The sequence below is a fragment of the Vicia villosa genome, unplaced genomic scaffold, assembly GCF_029867415.1.
Source record: "Vicia villosa cultivar HV-30 ecotype Madison, WI unplaced genomic scaffold, Vvil1.0 ctg.003872F_1_1, whole genome shotgun sequence".
NCBI classification, from domain to species: Eukaryota; Viridiplantae; Streptophyta; class Magnoliopsida; order Fabales; family Fabaceae; genus Vicia; species Vicia villosa.
Window position 1 is genome coordinate 4,409 of NW_026706323.1, and position 19,180 is coordinate 23,588.

The window sequence follows — 19,180 nt, forward strand, 5'->3', positions numbered from 1 at the left end:
GTTAAGCGTATCTGATTTTTGTGCAGTGTTGAGTCTCTGCTAATCGCGTGATATTCAGAAGACTTCTAGAACAAAAATCTTGGAATTTTGAATTGCAAAAGATTGATTTGATTGATGGTACAAAACACTGAGAATTGTACTGCCAGCAGTTTGGCTGTCAACTGACTGTTCAGGTATTGACGTAGCAGTTAGAGTGAAAAATCAACAGTCAAAGTTAATTTTCTTTTTGTTGTTTTTTGTTTTTGTTTTATGTGAAAAATGAAAGTTTATTTACATGACTTGTTAAAAAAACACAGACATAATAAATAACTAATATTTGCTGTATGCGGGCAATATTACCGATAATAACCCTGAAAACCATTTAATGCACAGAAAAATGAATATTTGACTGGCAGAAAACACACAAAATATTATCTGAGTAATTAAGCAATATTATGACAAATAGTACAACATTTAATACTGACAGTACAAATATTACATACTATATTGAACAGTACGACGAATAAACGGTACATTTAAGAAATAAGAAATACGGCAAATTTTAAGAATGACGATTGATAACCCATGCTACAAATAGTAACATGTAGATGATTGGGAGCATAAGCATCCCAGGTCCACAGTGTTCCGGGCTATGTAGACAGAAGAAAGACATGATCACCGTAGCAATGGTGATGATCATAAGAAAACACGTTTCCCACCGCTTCGCCATTTTGTCGGGGAAAAGGATGGATTATGAAGTAGAAATTTGAGAGATGAATTAGAATTTGATGTGATATTTTTATGAAAAAATGAGAGGTATTTATAGAATGGAAAGAAGGATAGAGACGTTGGGGAATGATGTGATTCCGTACAAAAGGAAAATTTGAGTGGAAGTAAGATTTGAAAGAAAGTGGAGATAGTGTTGGGAAAAAGAGAGATGTAGAGAATAAAGTTAGGATTTGATTTTTGAAAAAGAGATTTGAAAAGATTTTTGAAAATAATGGAATATAGTACAAAAATTAGTGGGAAATAATAGATAATAATAATCTACTTGTTACCAGTACAGTCTGAGTTTCCTGATTCTGCGCCTGCAAAAAGATTTAACTCTGTACCAATTGTGTCAGTACTATTTATCTGTAAATAAATAAATAGCATGTGTGAGGTAATAAACAGTATTTGGCGTTTGCGTAAGAATAAATTCAACTGCAAGCCAAATTACTGTATAAGAAAAATTCTAAAAACTAAGTATTTCATATGTCAGGATATTTGTTGAAATAAAAATCCATGATTATATGAGACTCTTAATTTTCAGATTGGAGTTTTCTTGAAAAAAGATGCGGGCAAATTTTGGGGTATAACAAATTGGATTGAGAATCTTTAGGGATTTCATTGGGAAAAACTTTTAGGGTTTATCCTTCAAGATGAAGGTGTTGATTTGAGGGTTTTGCACAAGACTTCACAATTCGGAATCAGCTGAGTGAAAGCTTCAAAGAAGGTGGTTCTGTCGAAAGAGTAGTGGTAACTAAAGGATCATTTTGGAGTCTTGGGTCACTATAATTCGCGGTTGGATTGTGTCGAGTGAAAGCTTCGAAGAAAGTGGTTTTGTGAATGAAGTAGCGGTAACCGGAGGATAAATTGGTATTATCAGATTCTTGATCAAGCTCAAGATCAAGGTAAGAGAAATATTTAGGATCAACAACAAACATAGGGTTTGTAGGACTGGATTGCTACATTTCTCTTGTAAACAGATTTTGCAAAGTAAGATTGATTTTCTCAATTCTGTTTGGAATTAGGAGCATATGTAGCCATAGCGAGGACGATTAATGAACTGTCTAAACATGTCATTGTATCCTCTATATCTCTCTCATTTACTTTCAATAGCAAATTATTGAGTTCAGAAATTGTGAAGTCGATACGATTAGATAGATTCTATCTTATTTCAAAATTATTTTGTTGTGGTTATTACATTCCTTGTGATTGTAGTTGAATTTCAAATGAACAAAAGCATAAGAAATTTTTGATCAAAATTGACAGCACAATAAGTGTTTGATAAATTGCTTCACTTAGTTTTGTTTAATCATTTCATTGGAAATTATTACTTATGTGTTTGAGTTCAAATGTATTATGTTGGTTGTTGAAATATATTGAATCAATTTCTTTTCATTATCATTGCAATTCTCTTTGGTTTTAGCGCATATATGGGTTTTCCGATAACTGTTCGGATTAGAGGAATTGATTCGGGCGTGTTCTGCTATCCATAGTTAAAAACGTTTTAAAAACAACATTTTCACCCAGAATTTTAATTGGGGATCTATTCACCCCCTCTAGATAAGTTGTCTTCGTCTAAAAAACATCTTAAGTGTAATTGTGTATATTAATATATCATGTTGCATGTTTATTTAAATTAAGTGTTACATGATCGGCAGATGTGTGTGTTTCGAGATGTGTAACATCCTATGTGAATATGTTATAAAAAATATCTGATTTAATTATAATTGTGCGTTGGGAAAATACGGTGTTAAAACTAATACCTTTAGTAACACTTCATTGATTCCCATCTTGAACCAGATACTCGCTCCTGAATCCACACCATAAGACTAGAGCACACCAAAACTGAACCAAAGTTTATACACCATGATGAATGACTTTCGACAATAACATGCTACTATACACGTGCACTATTGACCTCTCTTCTGACCGTGCACACCACTAACAATATCACCACAACAAATAATATGCACATAACACTTAAGCATATTAGTTCATCTTATCATTAACTTCCATTAATTCAATCATTCACAACATGATTATTCAATATTCCATAATCATTTCATATACTCTATCACCATACAATACATTGATCAAATTTTCAAGTACCTATTTTTTTTCTCCTTAAAACATCACCATAAGATAGTACTACGCGTCAGCTATCCAACACTTCAAATCACACCTCAAACGGAATCATGAAACTCAAGTTATGACGAAAACAATATTTTAACCCAATTTTCCTTCCTAATTCAGATCAAGTGTAAATTATAATTTGAATAAAATTAGGCAATGGCTACCCAGAAGGCTCTGATTCGAATCAAAGTTCACACTGTAAATCTCTTATTTGAATCAAATCAGTCAGAATTTTTTCTATATAATTTTGACTCGTGATTCAAATCATATTGAAACTGTGACTCGAATCAAACCAGTCTGCATCATTTTTCAGCTAAATTTTCACGTGAATTTCACTCCTAAGCTCAATTTCTTCAACCTAGACCTATCCCAATTCAGTTTTTTAACATGACTTATCACACCTACTCACATAACATCTAACAAATCAATTACCCCACAGATTCCTCATCTAAATCATCAATCTAACCCAAATCTATAAATCATGTTGATTAAATCAAAACTCCATGAACATAAATACTCAACTCAGATTTGGCACATACATATCATACACGAAATTCATCAATAAATTAGAGCACGAGTTTCATAGAAATCATAACAATTATCACAGATTTCACACAATTTTTCCAAGAACCCCAAAGCTCTAACAATGGTGAAAAAGATGGAAAAACCTAGAGGAGGGTGAGGATCATTCTCTACCATTCATACAATATAAACCTATAGTAGAGTAACATTCTCCCTTTACCTTAGATTTTACAACAGCAAGTTCTCTAATTGATCAGGGTTGGTTCTTCCCTCTTCTCCCTTGAGCTCTAGCCTCTTTTCCCCTTTTCTCAACAATTATACGCACTCGTAAAACTCCTTTCTCTCAAATCCCTTTTTAAAATAAAAACATAGTTCCCTCATTAGGATATTCCTATAATAACCCCCACCTTTCTCTCTAATTTCCACCTTGCCCCCAATATCTATACAAACTCGTATTTTCTTTTTACCTTATTATTTTATTATATTTTAATTAAGAGAAAATAATAATATTCTATTTTTGCTAATGTTTCTAATATTTTCAATTACTCTACCAACCACTCACATTCTTACTAAACTCCACCAATATCATTACACCCCACACAACAGATATAAATATGTAATTTATTTAATTAAAACATATAATAATTAAACAAATTCAGGAATAATTCAGTTAAATTAAATATTTGAATTTGGGGTCTTACAACGGATCGTTTGTAACAGGACGACTTGTAAACACGCGAATTTTCGTATTTTTTGATTCAATCTTGTCTGACACTTCCATTTTAGTTGAAATCAATAAACACATACGAAAGCGCATAAAAGAGATACAAAATGATGAAATCACACAAGAAAGAAAAAAGAAAATAAATTAGAAATATGATGCAATAATCACTGATCACAAAGGAGGTGAGTCTTATGGTAAAAAGGGTGAAGTGACAACACTAGTGAATTTGGTGTGAGGCTACCCAAAATATGAAAAAGAAAGAGTAAAAGAGAGGATAGATTAGAGAATAAGAGGAGCATTAAAAACGTAATTGGAAGAGATAACAGTAGAATAAAAATAATAAGATGAAAAAGAAAGAACTTAAGATATGAGAGACTAGAAAAGAAGAGATGATATGTACTTGGAAAAGAAGATGAGAAAAAGACGTGATACCGCTAGATGAGATTTGAGAAGACTTAAACTAAAACCTTTAGTGTGATGAAGGGAAAATCATTCGTAATCGTAAGGATGAGGCATAATATGTTTGAGTTTGGGTTGTACGTGGTTAAGTGAATGTTGGTTTTAACGTAATGCGGTTTGGTTCAGTTTGTAAATTAAAAACCGCAAACTGAACCAAACTGTGCGATTTTGTTTAAAAATGGTCCAAATACATTCGAACCAAATGTAGTTTTTTACGGTTTCGATTTGGTTTGGTTCAGTTTTACGGTTTCGTATTGGACCGATTTGGTTTTGAACACCTCTATACGAGAGGTTAGCCTTGAGCTTTTTTTTGGTTTCTTGAGTCTTCTTGGAGTCTTTGGAAGTTGTTGTGGTTGAGGACACCATTGAAATGATGGAAGTTTGTTTGAAGACTGGAAGAAGGAGATAAAGATTAGAGATTGAAATCTGCAGAAACGTAGAGGAAAAGGAGAAAACGTTGAAATGAAGGGGAAGAGTTTTTTATAGGCAAAAAAATAGAACTGTTTCCGTCAAGTACCTGAAAAGAGAATTATTGAGTGGGACGTGTGTTAAACACTTGATTCTCCATAAAATGGTGGCAGTTGCAAAGCTACCCACAATCTCCTAGAACATAAGAATGTCATGATTGAGGAAAATCTGCACGCCAGATTTGAGGAGACGTTTTGCAAAAGGTGCCATAACGATTGTGACCTCATTGGAACTGAAAGGTTGGGTGTTGAAACAAATGGTCAAAAAATACTCTTTTCTTCAGTACGTCGAAAATGACATTTTTAGGGGCAATTTGTTAGCTGGAGTATTTCAACACCATGGTTATTAATTAAAGAAAATATTTGTGATGAATATTATGAGTCTTCGAGAATTGGCACGTTTGCTGAATGTCTGTCGAAATCGCCTCGAATAGAAGAAGGTGTTGGACTTGGACTTAGAAATATTTTCTAAGTTTTATGAGGTGGTTCGACGTAAAGAGGCGTTCGACAAGGAAGTTAAGTTTGAACGAAGATATAACTACCTTTTGTCCTTATCTGTTTTGTCAAGAGGACGCGTGGAGCTCTAGGGAAAAAGGAAGACATGTCGAGTGGAACGTGGCATGCCTTAATCGAAAGACCGTTGAAAACGGTTATTTCGAAGTAGTGTATATAAGAGTCTTGGCAATTAGGATTTGTATGTTCATTTTTGTACAAAATCTCACTAAAAAAACTCAAAGTACATGTGTTTTGAGAAAAGAGTTCTTCTAAGAATGTACGTTTAACACCATTCTTATTTTTTTTTTACCATTTTTATGCAATTTACCTTTTTCCAGAATTTATGCCCTTATCATTTATAGAATTTGTTCTTGCAAGTTACTTTCAATTGCTTTTTTACCTTGCTTTCTTTACAAATTTTACAACCTTACTTTAAAGAATTACGTGGATTAAACAAACATTTCAATAAGAGCATGAGTATCGTCGAAGTGTTCTTAACTGTCAAAAATAAGATTTGAAATATAAAACATATGTCCTACGATCAATCTAATCGATCCTGTAAGTAACCAAAACTCCTTGTTTTTTGGAAGACTAACGCTTGTTTACCAATTTTTACGGTAAACACGGCTCAGCACACCGATTAAAAAATATAATAATATTGTCATGTGACATTGCGCTTTTAATAATTGAATTATAAAATTTGAAAAATAGCAATCATTACTACATTGTAATGTGAGAATGATGTTCATTGCAAAAGGAGGAGTAAAAAATACATATTATCTCATAATCAATAAAGTATTTTAAAATTTTGAATTATAAGTTCAAACTTAATCAACTGCATACGGTGCATACCCAAACAAAGAAGTAAAATGACTATAATAACCATTTAAAAGGTGGAAGTTTCGGGGAATAATATGGAAGTCAAAAAAATAGTACTCTCTCTGGTCCCATTTATAAGAAAAGTGTTGGATTGAATACTGTGCATTATCTTTATTGCATCATCATCACGTGTGGATTCATATTCTGAAATTTCAACATCAATTAATAGTGATTTGACTTCCATGCATAATGTGAAATGAAAACTCCAATTCATTGCACCACACTTATTATTGCAAATCACTCTGTCACATTTTTGTTTCATTCCGTCCGTGTAGATTTATGTGTCTGCTTTCGGTCATTTTTTTCATTCAAACCATCAATTAAATTAGAATTTGATTGACATTTTGTGAAAAGAGATTTTACACTGTTAATTAATTATAACTATTACATTTGTATTACTAATATTTAGTTTTTATTTGAATTATTTATAAAATATTTGTGAATAATTATAATGTATTGATTGGCTAAAAAACTTACATTGACCGTACATAAAAAATAATTTCATTAAATTATCTGTGATTTAATTTGATTTTTTTATTTTCATGTAAAAAATATTTTGATTTAATATAAATATTTATTAATATTAATATTATAAAAACATAGGAAAATATAAGTATTAGTTTTAATATTAGATATAATAATTATAAATTTATAAAATTATAGAATATGTTGATTACTAATATTTAATATATTTGAATTAATTAAAATTTAAATTAAATTAAAACATATTATTAAGAGTTAATTATATTTTTTTCTTTTTATTTTATCTAATTCACAAAATTAGCACTTCTATTTTAAATTCAACAATTTAATTTTTTAAACATTTTTATACTTTAATTTAACAAAAAATTTATTTTTAAATGACGTCTTATTTCTGAAATATGAGAAACTATCATATTAGAGCTTTTTATGGTAAACTCTTTTATCATTTTTTCTAAAATTAGTTTTTCAAATAAAATATTAAAGACTTTTTTTATACTTTTTTAAAAATTCTTTTTTTGAAATCCTTAGATCTCCTACTCTTCAAACTTTTAAATAAAATTTAAAATTCTACTTGAGAGTTTGAAAGAGAAGGGAGAAATTCTTTTGAAAAAGAACAAAAAATTAAATGAAAAGAATATAAGAATTTAGAGGTAAAATTTTGAAGAATTTATTTTTATTCTAAAACAAAAATCTCCTAAAAAATTTAAAAATTATACTAAAAGAAAAGTTTGAAGAGTTTTGAAATGTTTAGACAACTTATTAGTATTTTAAAAATTAAAAATATATTAATGATATCTTTTATCATTATATATATATATATATATATATATATATATATATATATATATATATATATATATATATATATATATATATATATATATATATATATATATATATATATATATATATATATATATATATATAATTATTTTTTCAAAAAAATATTAAATATTTATCTATATTTTTTATAAAAAATATTTGAAGCCCTTCCAAATATACAAACAAAGTTTAAAGTTCTTCATAATTGTGATTTGTAGCAGCCTTTGTTAGTCAACTACCTTTACAAAGAGAGTCCATAGAATGGACTTTGAGAGAGTGCAAGATTGACTCTAGCACGTATTCAATTTTTCTAAAAGTAAAATTGTGGATAAATAAAAAAACAGTGCATTGTTCAAAACTTGCAAGCATTCAAATTCAAAGTATTGAAACTTCTTTTGGAGTTAATAAAAAAAATTCATTATTCAAAACTTGTCGAGCTTCTTCAAAATGTTATTTTTACTGAAATTTCAGATATGTATAGGGACTTTAAGACTATCTTTAGATTGATGAAATTGAGTGGAATGAAATAAAATGATATAAATTTATGTTTTATTGTTTGAATTACTTAAAAAATAATGAAATTGAGTGGAACATGATAAAATGTATTATATTTCATTCCATCACTTTCCTTTATTTTTTTTACCATTCGATTTGGGCGGAATGAGAAAATTAGTTTATTACATCATGAAATACCAAAATAATAAAAAGATATTTTTATTCCGCTTTATTCCGTTTCATTTCATTTCATTCCGCTTCATTTCATTCTGCTTCGCTACATTAATTTTACAATATTCAAACATAGCCTAAAGGTGTATTTGAGAGTTTGGAGGAGAAGAGAGTTAAGGGCTTTGAAAAAAATAAAGGTTAAACGGAAAGAATTGAAGATTTTTGATTGGGAGGATTTCGAAGTATTCGCTTTTATTCATAACACCAAAAATTTCATAATTTGGAGGAATTTAAAATTTATATTGTAGAAAAATTTTGGAGGGTTCACATAAAAATTTTCAAATATATTTTATATTGTTATAGTATATAAAAATTAAAAATATTTTAATCATTAATACTTGTTCATTATTTTATATAAATTATTCTATTAAAAAAAAGTCAAATGTTTTTTTATATTTTTTTAAAAATTCATTTTCAAAAATTAAAAATTCATTTTTTAAATGTTAAATTGTTTTTTTATTATTTATTTTATTTTTAAACAATTATGAATTAATTATATAAAAAAGTCAAAATTATTTCTTATAAGGAGTTGAACTCAAGTCTTTTAAACTACATCTTACATTTTTACCACTAGACCAATGTACATTCCTGATAAGTGATTCCCATGATTTCTAGTAATCTAAACAATTCTGAAATTAAAATAAAAAATAAAAAGTACAAAATTTGTAACCCAAATCCCTTCAGATTAAATGACAGTTAGTTTATTACAATAGAAATTGATCTATGTAATTGTAAATGATAGTCATTTTACTAACAATATAAATTGATTTGTCTAGTTATTATTGATAGTCATTTTACTAACGGTAGAAATTGATTTGTCTAGTTGTAAATGATAATCATTTTATTAACAATAGAAATTGATTTGTCTAATTATAAATGATAGTCACTTTATTAACAATGGAAATTGATTTGTCTTGTTGTAAATGATAGTCACTTTACCAACAATAGAAATTGATTTGTGTAGTTGTAAATGATAGTCACTTTATTAACAATAGAAATTGATTTGTCTTGTTGTAAATAATAGTCACTTTACTAACAATTGAAATTGATTTTTATAGTTGCAAATGATAGTTACTTTATTAACAATAGAAATTTATTTGTTTAATTGTAAAGTGAATATCATTTAACCTAAAGGGACTTGGGTTTGAGACCTCATGGATAAAAATTTATGATAGTCACTTTACTATGGAAATTGATTTGTCTTGTTGTAAATGATAGTCACTTTACCAACAATAGAAATTGATTTGTGTAGTTGTAAATGATAGTCACTTTATTAACAATAGAAATTGATTTGTCTTGTTGTAAATAATAGTCACTTTACTAACAATTGAAATTGATTTTTATAGTTGCAAATGATAGTTACTTTATTAACAATAGAAATTTATTTGTTTAATTGTAAAGTGAATATCATTTAACCTAAAGGGACTTGGGTTTGAGACCTCATGGATAAAAATTTATGTATAAAATGTCAATATTAGTAGAAATCATGGAATTCCTATTCATGAATCTACATTGGCTTAGTGGTAAAGACATAAAGATGTCTTTTAAAGATTTTGAGTTCGATTCCTTATAAAAAAATAATTTTGACTTTTTTGATATTATTAATTCAAATTTTTGTAAGGGACTATGTCAGATCTATTTTTTTGTGAGGGACTAATTTAACTTGTGTAATATTTGTGAAGGAGCAAAATGAATCTTCCCTCTAATATTTAATAACACCCTTCGTAGCTATCTTACATGTACTTACTAATACACTCCTTCTATAAAATGGGTGGGTGTATTTTAACAATATGTATTTTAGAATATAGTTAACCATCTTTCAATTATAACTTGCTAATACACTCCTTTTAAAGAGAAAACACAAGTTTGATATTTTCATCAATTTGAATGTACTTTTGACATTTTAAATATAAAGGAACACCTTAATAAATTTGATCCAAACGCACACAAAAATATATTTTGTTAGGATATTTTGAACGCTCTTGATCATTAAGAGTATGTAACAAAGAAATCATATTTATTGAAGAATGGACTTGTGTATGATTTGATGATAAAGAGCTTATGAGTGGTATGCAAATATCAATTAGATACTCTTTATGAGTAATGTCAAAACGGAAAACTTATGAAAAGTTTATTTTTTATTTTAAAAGAATTGTTTCCTCCTAAGACCACTAGAAATTTTAAAATTTGATATGTTTTGACTAGTGAAAATCACCTCAGTCAATGTTAAAATATATAGATTAGTCATTGTTAATGACTACATCAAATAGACTTAGGTGAAATTTGTTATATATAGGGATGAGTCGCACTATGTATGTCTTAATACTTTGCAAACAAATGCACAGTTTATGGTGGAGAATTTAAAAAACAAACCTTTTTGAAAGAAAAAAATCAAAAAATAGTATTTTTCATGTACTAGAACTCCATAACAAAATGATGTTGTAAAAATAAAAAATAATCTCTTTAAGAGATAGACAAAATCATGATCAATGTAAAAAAAATAAGGCTAAATACTTTTAGGTAGAACTTATAAACAATGATGTTATATTTAAAATAGGATTTGCATAAGATCTATATTGAATAAGACCACTAGAAAAATTAGGATCTGCATAAAGTAATGGCTTTTAAGTTATCTAAACAAGTGATCAAAGCAAAAAGATGACAATTTGGCTTTGCCTTTGATAATGTGCTTTTGATGATGACAACTTGAAGTATAACTTGTATGACAACTTGAAGATGCAACCTTTAAATCAAGCAAGTATGACAAGTGATTAAAGATGAAAGCATGCAAATTAGGGTTTGATGAGCACTACAAACATCCTCTGATGATGGCATTCAACATGTTTAAGAGTCCTTATTCCTAAAATTAAACAATCCTAAATCTTTTTGGAGCGTAGCCAATTTACTCAAGAACTGTCTCAAAGTTTTGACAAAGTTTTGAATTGTCCAAACGATTCGGTCCTTTACCCAATCGATTTGGTAAGTACAAACATTATCCATAAATGATTAATACAACGTCTTAATGAAGGGAAATGTATCTGTATCCATTATTTCCATTTTAAGCAATTGAAATCGATTAATTTTGGGCTCTTAATCGATTGGCACATTAATTTTGTCCCAGAATCTTTCCTTTCTTGTGCTAACCTCTATCCTATAAATAAAGGCATTTTTCTTCACATTTTCACATCTAGAAATGTGAGCCTTTTATCTCACTCCTCTCTCTCTATCTCTCTCTCTATCTCTCTCTCTCTCTCTCTCTCTCTCTCTCTACTCTCTCTCCCTCTCTCTAAAATATTTTTTACTCTCTGTTACTTTAATTTAGTCGTAGTGCTTCAAGAAAGTTTTTGTATTTGGTGAGGAAGTTTGTATTCTGGAAAGGGTGCTATTTAAATTCATCAAGAAGTTTTTTTATCTTGTTTCTCTTGGTTGAATAATTTATCCTTTAGGGATTTAGGTCCTTCAATTTTTGTTTTGGTTCGTAAGCCCAGCCCGTCTAAAAGCTTACTTCGGTTCCATATTATCCTGGTTTAAAATCTCAACTTGGTTCTTGGTTAGCCTGTTCAAAACACTAATTTGTTTCGTAAGCTCAGCCGATTTAAAAGCTTACTTCGGATCGTGATCAGCCCGGTTTAAATTTTCAACTTGGTTCTTGGTCAGCCTCTTCAAAACCATGGTTCAGTTTAGAAAATAACCTATTCAAAACTCTGGTTTGGTTCAAGATAAGTTCCTAAAATATCTCGGTTTATCTAAGGGACTAACCGCTTCAAGTTTCTGTTTGGAAGGAATACTAATTGTTCATATATGTTGTTTGGAAGGAAGACTAACCACTTCAATTTGTTGTTTGGAAGGAAAACTAATTACTTCAATCTATTTTTTGGAAGGAAGACTGGCTGCTTCAGTCCACTGTTCTTTGTTTGGTTGGAAGTTAGCCTGAAACTTCATTTTTCCTTGTATACGGGGGTTCGATAGTTTAACATATTAAAATCTCTTAAGCATGACTTGATATTTCTAAAAATATTTTTTAAAATGGTTTTAAAATCTAAAAATGATAATAGAATATTTTCAAACTATCATTTTTTCAAAACCCATATTTCACCCCTCCCCCTTCTTGTGTGTGGAGTCTCATGTCCAACAATATGGTCTTCCTGCTTGGTGTTTACGCTCTTGTAGTCTTTTACATATAACTTAATTGAAGATAGATTTTTCTACTTGTAAGAGGGAACGTGTTAACTTAAAAGCTTTGTTGTCCCTCTTTGTGTCTTTGTTGGAATGTCCAATGTCCTTATTGCAGTAATCCACTTCGAATGAGGTTTATTTCTAAAAATTAGGTTATTGACCTCCTACCACTTCCCTCATATTTCTTTCACCTTCTCGTGAGACTCTTTTAAATCCTTGATGTGATAGGGACTTGAAACTTCTTATTTTAGGTCTAGACATGTGTGTGTCTCTAAATCTTTCTTTTTATCATGTATTTCTAAATGTGGCTTTCTTAAACCAGTTCTCCATTTGTGGAATGCTCATGAATCATATGGTACTCACAATGGATCATCCTGTCGACATTGGGTTTAGTTTTCCTTGTCAGTTTTATTTGATGAAGTTGAAGTCATAAAAATATCAAAAGATCTTTTTGTACTTCTATGTTAGTGGGGGTGTAATTGGAGAAGTAGTATTCCCTCTTTATTCTCCTCGGTCATTCTATCATTCACCTCGGACATGGTCGATATGGAGGTACTTCTTTTGATCCCCTTGGTTTTCCATAACTATTTCTTTCATAGTTATGCATCCTCTTGCTTTTCTTGAACTCGTCTAGCATGTCAAAAGAACGATGTGCTAGCGAATTAAAAAGTGGGTATGATTTTTAACATGTTACATGTGTGTTTAAGGTTACAACCTAGTTGAGGTTCTTGATTTACGATGTCTCGTCATTTAAACCATTCATAGGAGCTAAAAGTTTTTTTTTTTGTTTTTCCATTAATCTAACTGGGAGAACTTACAGACGAACATCTCGACCATTTATTTTCATGGTTGGCTGAACATATTTAAAAGGTAATAAACAATGGAAGTGTGGCCTTTTTCAAAGTGCATGGGAGGACAACGCACTTCATGCCCCCTTGACCCATCTACCTTGTTTGTATCTCATTATGATAATATGAGATAATTTGCTTTATAGAGGTTCATTCTCTACACAAATCACCTTTTCTATTTTCCAACCAATTCTTTAATGTAGAATGGGAAGATTTAACTCAGTAAGTTGTTGTATTTTCAAAATGTTTAACCTGATTGGTCCATACCAAGCAATATTCTCCTTCACCTAGTACAAAATTGTACTTTCAACATATTTCAAGAAATTTTGATATTTCTCACATGTGTTTGTAAAAAATATATAACATAATAGGCATATAACTCTTCCATAGAAAATTTACATGTTAGTCTTATACGTTAAATTAATTATGAGGACAGTGAAAAATGTTTTGAACAACTTTATGAAATTAGGATGAATCCAAAATATATCTCAAACAGTTTATCCATCCTCGCACACTTGGTACTTAGGTATGCAATGGTTATCATCCATAACAACTATTGCATTTTAGTTTTATCCCTTATTATCGCCGTGTTGTTTCGGGCACGAACATTGTATACTTACTTGATATTTGAGATATTTTGAAGTCTTTTCCATTTTAAAGTTGCAAGTATGCTTTTGGACTGCATCATATTCAATATCATGTCAGAAATGATTTTCTTCTCTTCAAACATAAGGTGACATGCAATGGGATGACCAGCTAACTTGCAACACATATCATGATTATGTGTATCTCAAATCACATTAAATCATTTATTATTTTCCAAAAGGCAACCATAACTTTAAAGGACACTCACATTGTTGCACCCCAATTTTTGACCCGCTTATTTCATTCATCTTTGGTTTGTCGCATTCATATTTCATGTGCATTCATCAGTCTTTTCTCTTTTGTGAAAATTAAAAGATATATACTAGTTTTAATTAAGTTTCATTTAGATTTATATTTTAATATAAGTTTAAGTAAAAAAATTCAAAAAAACATAATTAACATCTTTTTTTTCCTTTTAATTACTTTTTATTCTTATTAGTCATTATAATTTTAGTTTTTTCTTTAATTCAATATTAATCTTGATTTGGTTCTAATTTTAATTTAATTATTCTTAGTTGAGTTATCATTATGATTAAGATCAAATTTTAATGTCTCCTTTTCATCTTTTGTATTTTTAGTTTAATAATTTAATGGTCACTAACTTTGTTCTTCTTTTTATTATTACTATTATTATTATTTCATTTTGGTCTGTACATAAGTCAAAAGGAGAAAACAAAAGAAACAGAATATGGTCCTTCACGTTTTGCACCATCACCATCATCTCTTCAAAACACTGCATAGTAGTCCAAAATTCTGCTCTGCTCTGCCACAGCATGCTAAACAATTCACCAAAATGGGCAAAACAAAACCTGCACCTGAAAGTAAATAATACAGCTTCACAAAATTGTTCAAAACCTCTCCAAATTCCCCCCCCCCCCCCCCCCCCCCCCCCCCAATTTTGATCTCAAACTTTCATTCAAACCCTAATGCTCCTTCTATATAAAGACAACTTCATTCATGAAAGAAAAAAAAACCGATTCAGAGAAGAAAAAGCCACAAAAATCATAGAAAACACTTAACCGAATCTTCAGTTCCCTCAAATTTTCAACCTCACCTGCATACAACACCCTCATCAAGCTCAGCCAAAAACGAAAACCTCCTGCAAACAACCTCCATACACACCTTTCAACTATTACAATCCCCTCCGTTCAAATCAGACTTTCACCACTATAGCAGCACAAAAACAAATCCCTTCATCGCTTGAAAATCCAGGAACATACCATTCATACAAAACACTGAATCGGTCTTTCACTCAACTCTCCATCAATATCATAACTTTCACTACCACAACTCTTCACACTTCATTGCGACACTACAATTTCTTCAACAGCATTCAGCGCACAACGGCAACTTTCGAAACCACACTGAAACAACAACATACAAGAAAAACGCACCATACCTGAAGCATAAACCCAGTTCAGAATCACAAACTCGAATCGACAGAAGGAGAAGAAGATATCGGGCATCTTACCTCAAAAGGATTCTCTCAGTCGGTAACATTTCTTCGTTCTTTCTCATGGTCATAGTTACAAAAATTTGTTGATACTTGATTCTGGATGTTTTGATTTGTTCTTTTCTTCATCTTCTTCGTTTGTGATTCATGAGTAAAGTGATTGCGAGAGAGATAGGAGCCGAGTTTGGTTGCTGTTATTTGTTTGAGTTGAGTGTTAATTGAAAGAGCAGAGTTTGTTTGTGAGATAATGAGATAGGAACAGAGAGAGGCAAAGAGCGGTTTGTTAGATTTCTCTTTTAGGGTTTTTTGGTGTTCTAAATTCAATTGGGCTTAGGCCCAGTTCGTTTTGCTTGTGCATCACACCCTTTTTCAACGTGCACCCCCGCCTGACAGACTCTTTGGAGATTTTGGGCCAGTTTAGTAAGGCCCAGCGCCTCATTCTTTCAGCACACCTTCTTTTTTTTATATCTTTTAGCCCATGTATATTGTTTGTTTGTTTTAATTGTTTTTTTTTTATTATTATAACTATGATTTTGTTTGTTTAATTAAAAATACAAAAAAATATTAATATTGTGTAGTTTTAATTTTATTCTTATAATATAACAAAACACAAAAAAATTTATTTTATTATGTAGTTTTGTTAGATTTTTACTTCCTATATAAAAATGCAAAAAAATATTAGATTAATCTCGATTCAAAAAATCAATAAACCTTGATCCAACGCCAAGTCGTCAAATAATTTCTCGATCCAACGTCGAGTTTCTTCTTTTCAAATACCTTTTTTTTAAATCAAAAGATCGAGTGACAAGGGTGAACACCTCTTGAATACCTCGATTCTTTTGGATTAACACTTTTTTTAAAACCTTACATTAATTAAATCAAGAGATTAAGTGACAAGGGGTGAACACCTCTTGAATACCTTAATCTTTTGAATCAAAACACTTTAATCAAACCAAGAGGTTAAGTGACAAGGGGTGGACACCTCTTGAATACCTTGATCTTTTGAACCAAAATACATTAATCAAACCAAAAGATTAAGTGACAAGAAGTGCACACCTCTTGAATACCTTGATCTTTTGAACCAAAACATTTTAACCAAATCAAAGTGATTAAGTGACAAGGGGTGAACACCTCTTGAATACCTTTGATCCTTTGAATCAAACATAAAAGGCTCTTTCTTAATTAAATCAAAGCGATTAAGTGACAAGAAGTGAACACCTCTTGAATACCTTGATCCTTTGAATCAAAACACAATATCAAACCGAGAGATTAAGTGACAAGGGGTGAACACCTCTTGAATACCTTGATCTTTTGAACCAAAATTAATTAACTTGGACAACAAGTGACAATGAGGCTCGCTCCTGTTCAATACCTTGGGTAAAGACGCGCTAGGTGCACACCTATGCTCAATCCTTTGCTAAACGTCCGCAAAAGCATCCTTTAAAAACACACTCTCAATTTCATTTAACCTTTTTCGCCTTATGGCTTTTAAAACTCTTTTCATAAACGAGACACTTATCCAATTTTCAATACGAACATACTTCCACATGTGAAGATCGAACATCTTCCACTCGAATGCGATGATGGCCAAAATCATGTCTTATCTTGATTTAGTCATCCATTCTTGTAGTGATATCATATCCATGTGCGCGTAGTATTTCCATTTGAAAGCGATCGAGTACCTCTCGCTAAAATCAACCAACAAACATTTCGTGGTTCTTAGCCCGAACTACGATTGCTCTGACTTTCCCATTGCACTAGGGAATACGTAGGCACAAGATACAAACGTCTTGGCGAGCATAATAATAAAAAATCTTTTCTTTTTCTTCATAATAATAAAAAAAACCTAAACTCTTTCTTTTACCTTTTCTCGATTAATAAGCTAAAGAACGCAAACATTACACTAACACTCAAACACGAAACTAACTAAATGGGTCCCATCGAGTACGATGGAAGTGAGGGATGCTAATACCTTCCCCTTGCTTAACCGACTCCCGAACCCTAATTTGGTTACGAACGACCATCTTATCCTTTTCATTTTTATCTGTGGGTTTTATCGATATTTCCCCTTTCCTTCTTGGAATAAATAAAGTTCGGTGGCGACTCTGTTGTACTCCGAGCGCGCGATTCCGCTCGAGTCACATTTTTACCGCTACACACATTTCTTCGAACCAGTGTCATCTTTTTCCAACTTTCGGATAACAATTATGTATTTGTCAATTCTTTCACATCTTAGGCTATGTTTGGTAGTTTGGAGGGGAGGGGAGGGAAAGGCTTCCGAAAACGAATTTTTTAAAAAATATAGAAAAATATTTGACAATTTTTGAAAAAATGATTTTGTTTAAAATGATAAAAGAGTCATTATTATTATAAAAAAATTAATTTTCAAAATAGTATAACAACCTAAAAGATATTTGGAAAATTTATGTAAGGCCTCCAAAATCCTCCTTCAATACAATTTTTGAGTTCTCTCATTTTTTGAGGTTTTTGGTGTTATGATTAAAATCAAACCCTCCAAAACCCTCCTACCCAAAATCCTTTTATTCTTTTCACCCAATTCTTCCTATTCCTCCAAACTCCCAAACATAACCTTAATGTCACAAATGCAAGTGTTCTATCTAAACTATTATCTGGCCTTCCAATTACATTGTTGAACCCCAATTTGACATCCTCTATGCGGATCCAATGGAACATATGATCACGAACAACAAATTTTTGCTTGCCAACATCTACCTTGACATCAACCGGTTTGGCATTCGTAGACACAATAGATTTGGGGACAACATTAAGGTGCACCATATCTAAAATCAATCATAACAAAAAATCAAAAAATGTTTAAATTCAACTTTGAACTAATTCAAAAATATACTTTCAGATGACATTCAACAAAAAATTCAAAATTTATTTCCGAACAAAACGTTCATTTTTTCAGAGCATAAACCAAATTAATGTAAGTAATGAGAAAGGAAATGCATGTACATTATCTTAAATTCTAGTTTATTTTTCTCTTTTGCTCCTTTTGATGTGAAAAAACAAATAAAATGTTATTTTCAAATATAAAAGATTAAGTGTGAAAGGAGATTTTGGTAGAATTCAAAGAAGAATGGAGTTTTTTTATCATGAGTGAAGCAAACATGCTAGGAGGTGTTTTATTAAATTTTTTGCTTGACATTTTCAAAAAACACTTCCAAATTTGTCACTAAGATGCAAATGTGACATTTTTTCAAATTCTCACTTGACAAATCTGAAACTCCGCGTCTAAATTTGTCATTGAACTGCTAAATGAACAAAATCATTGAAGAAGTGTGTTTGAAAATACACACCGGAACAAATTTTTAGGAGAAAAATTAATAGTTTATTTCACTAAAGATATGTTGGTGTGAAATAAGTATGTCAAAAATATACTTTTAAATTCGTATGAGTATTTTTTTTAATTTTTATAGGATATTTTTCTACCACTTGGTGCGGAAGAAATAATGCCTTTTTATTTTGAAAAGAATACTACTATTAGATTTTGAACAATATGAGATATTTAAGATGCCGAGTGTTATTTTTCAAACACGAGGCACCTTAGGCTATGTACAATGGTTTGCATATTTAA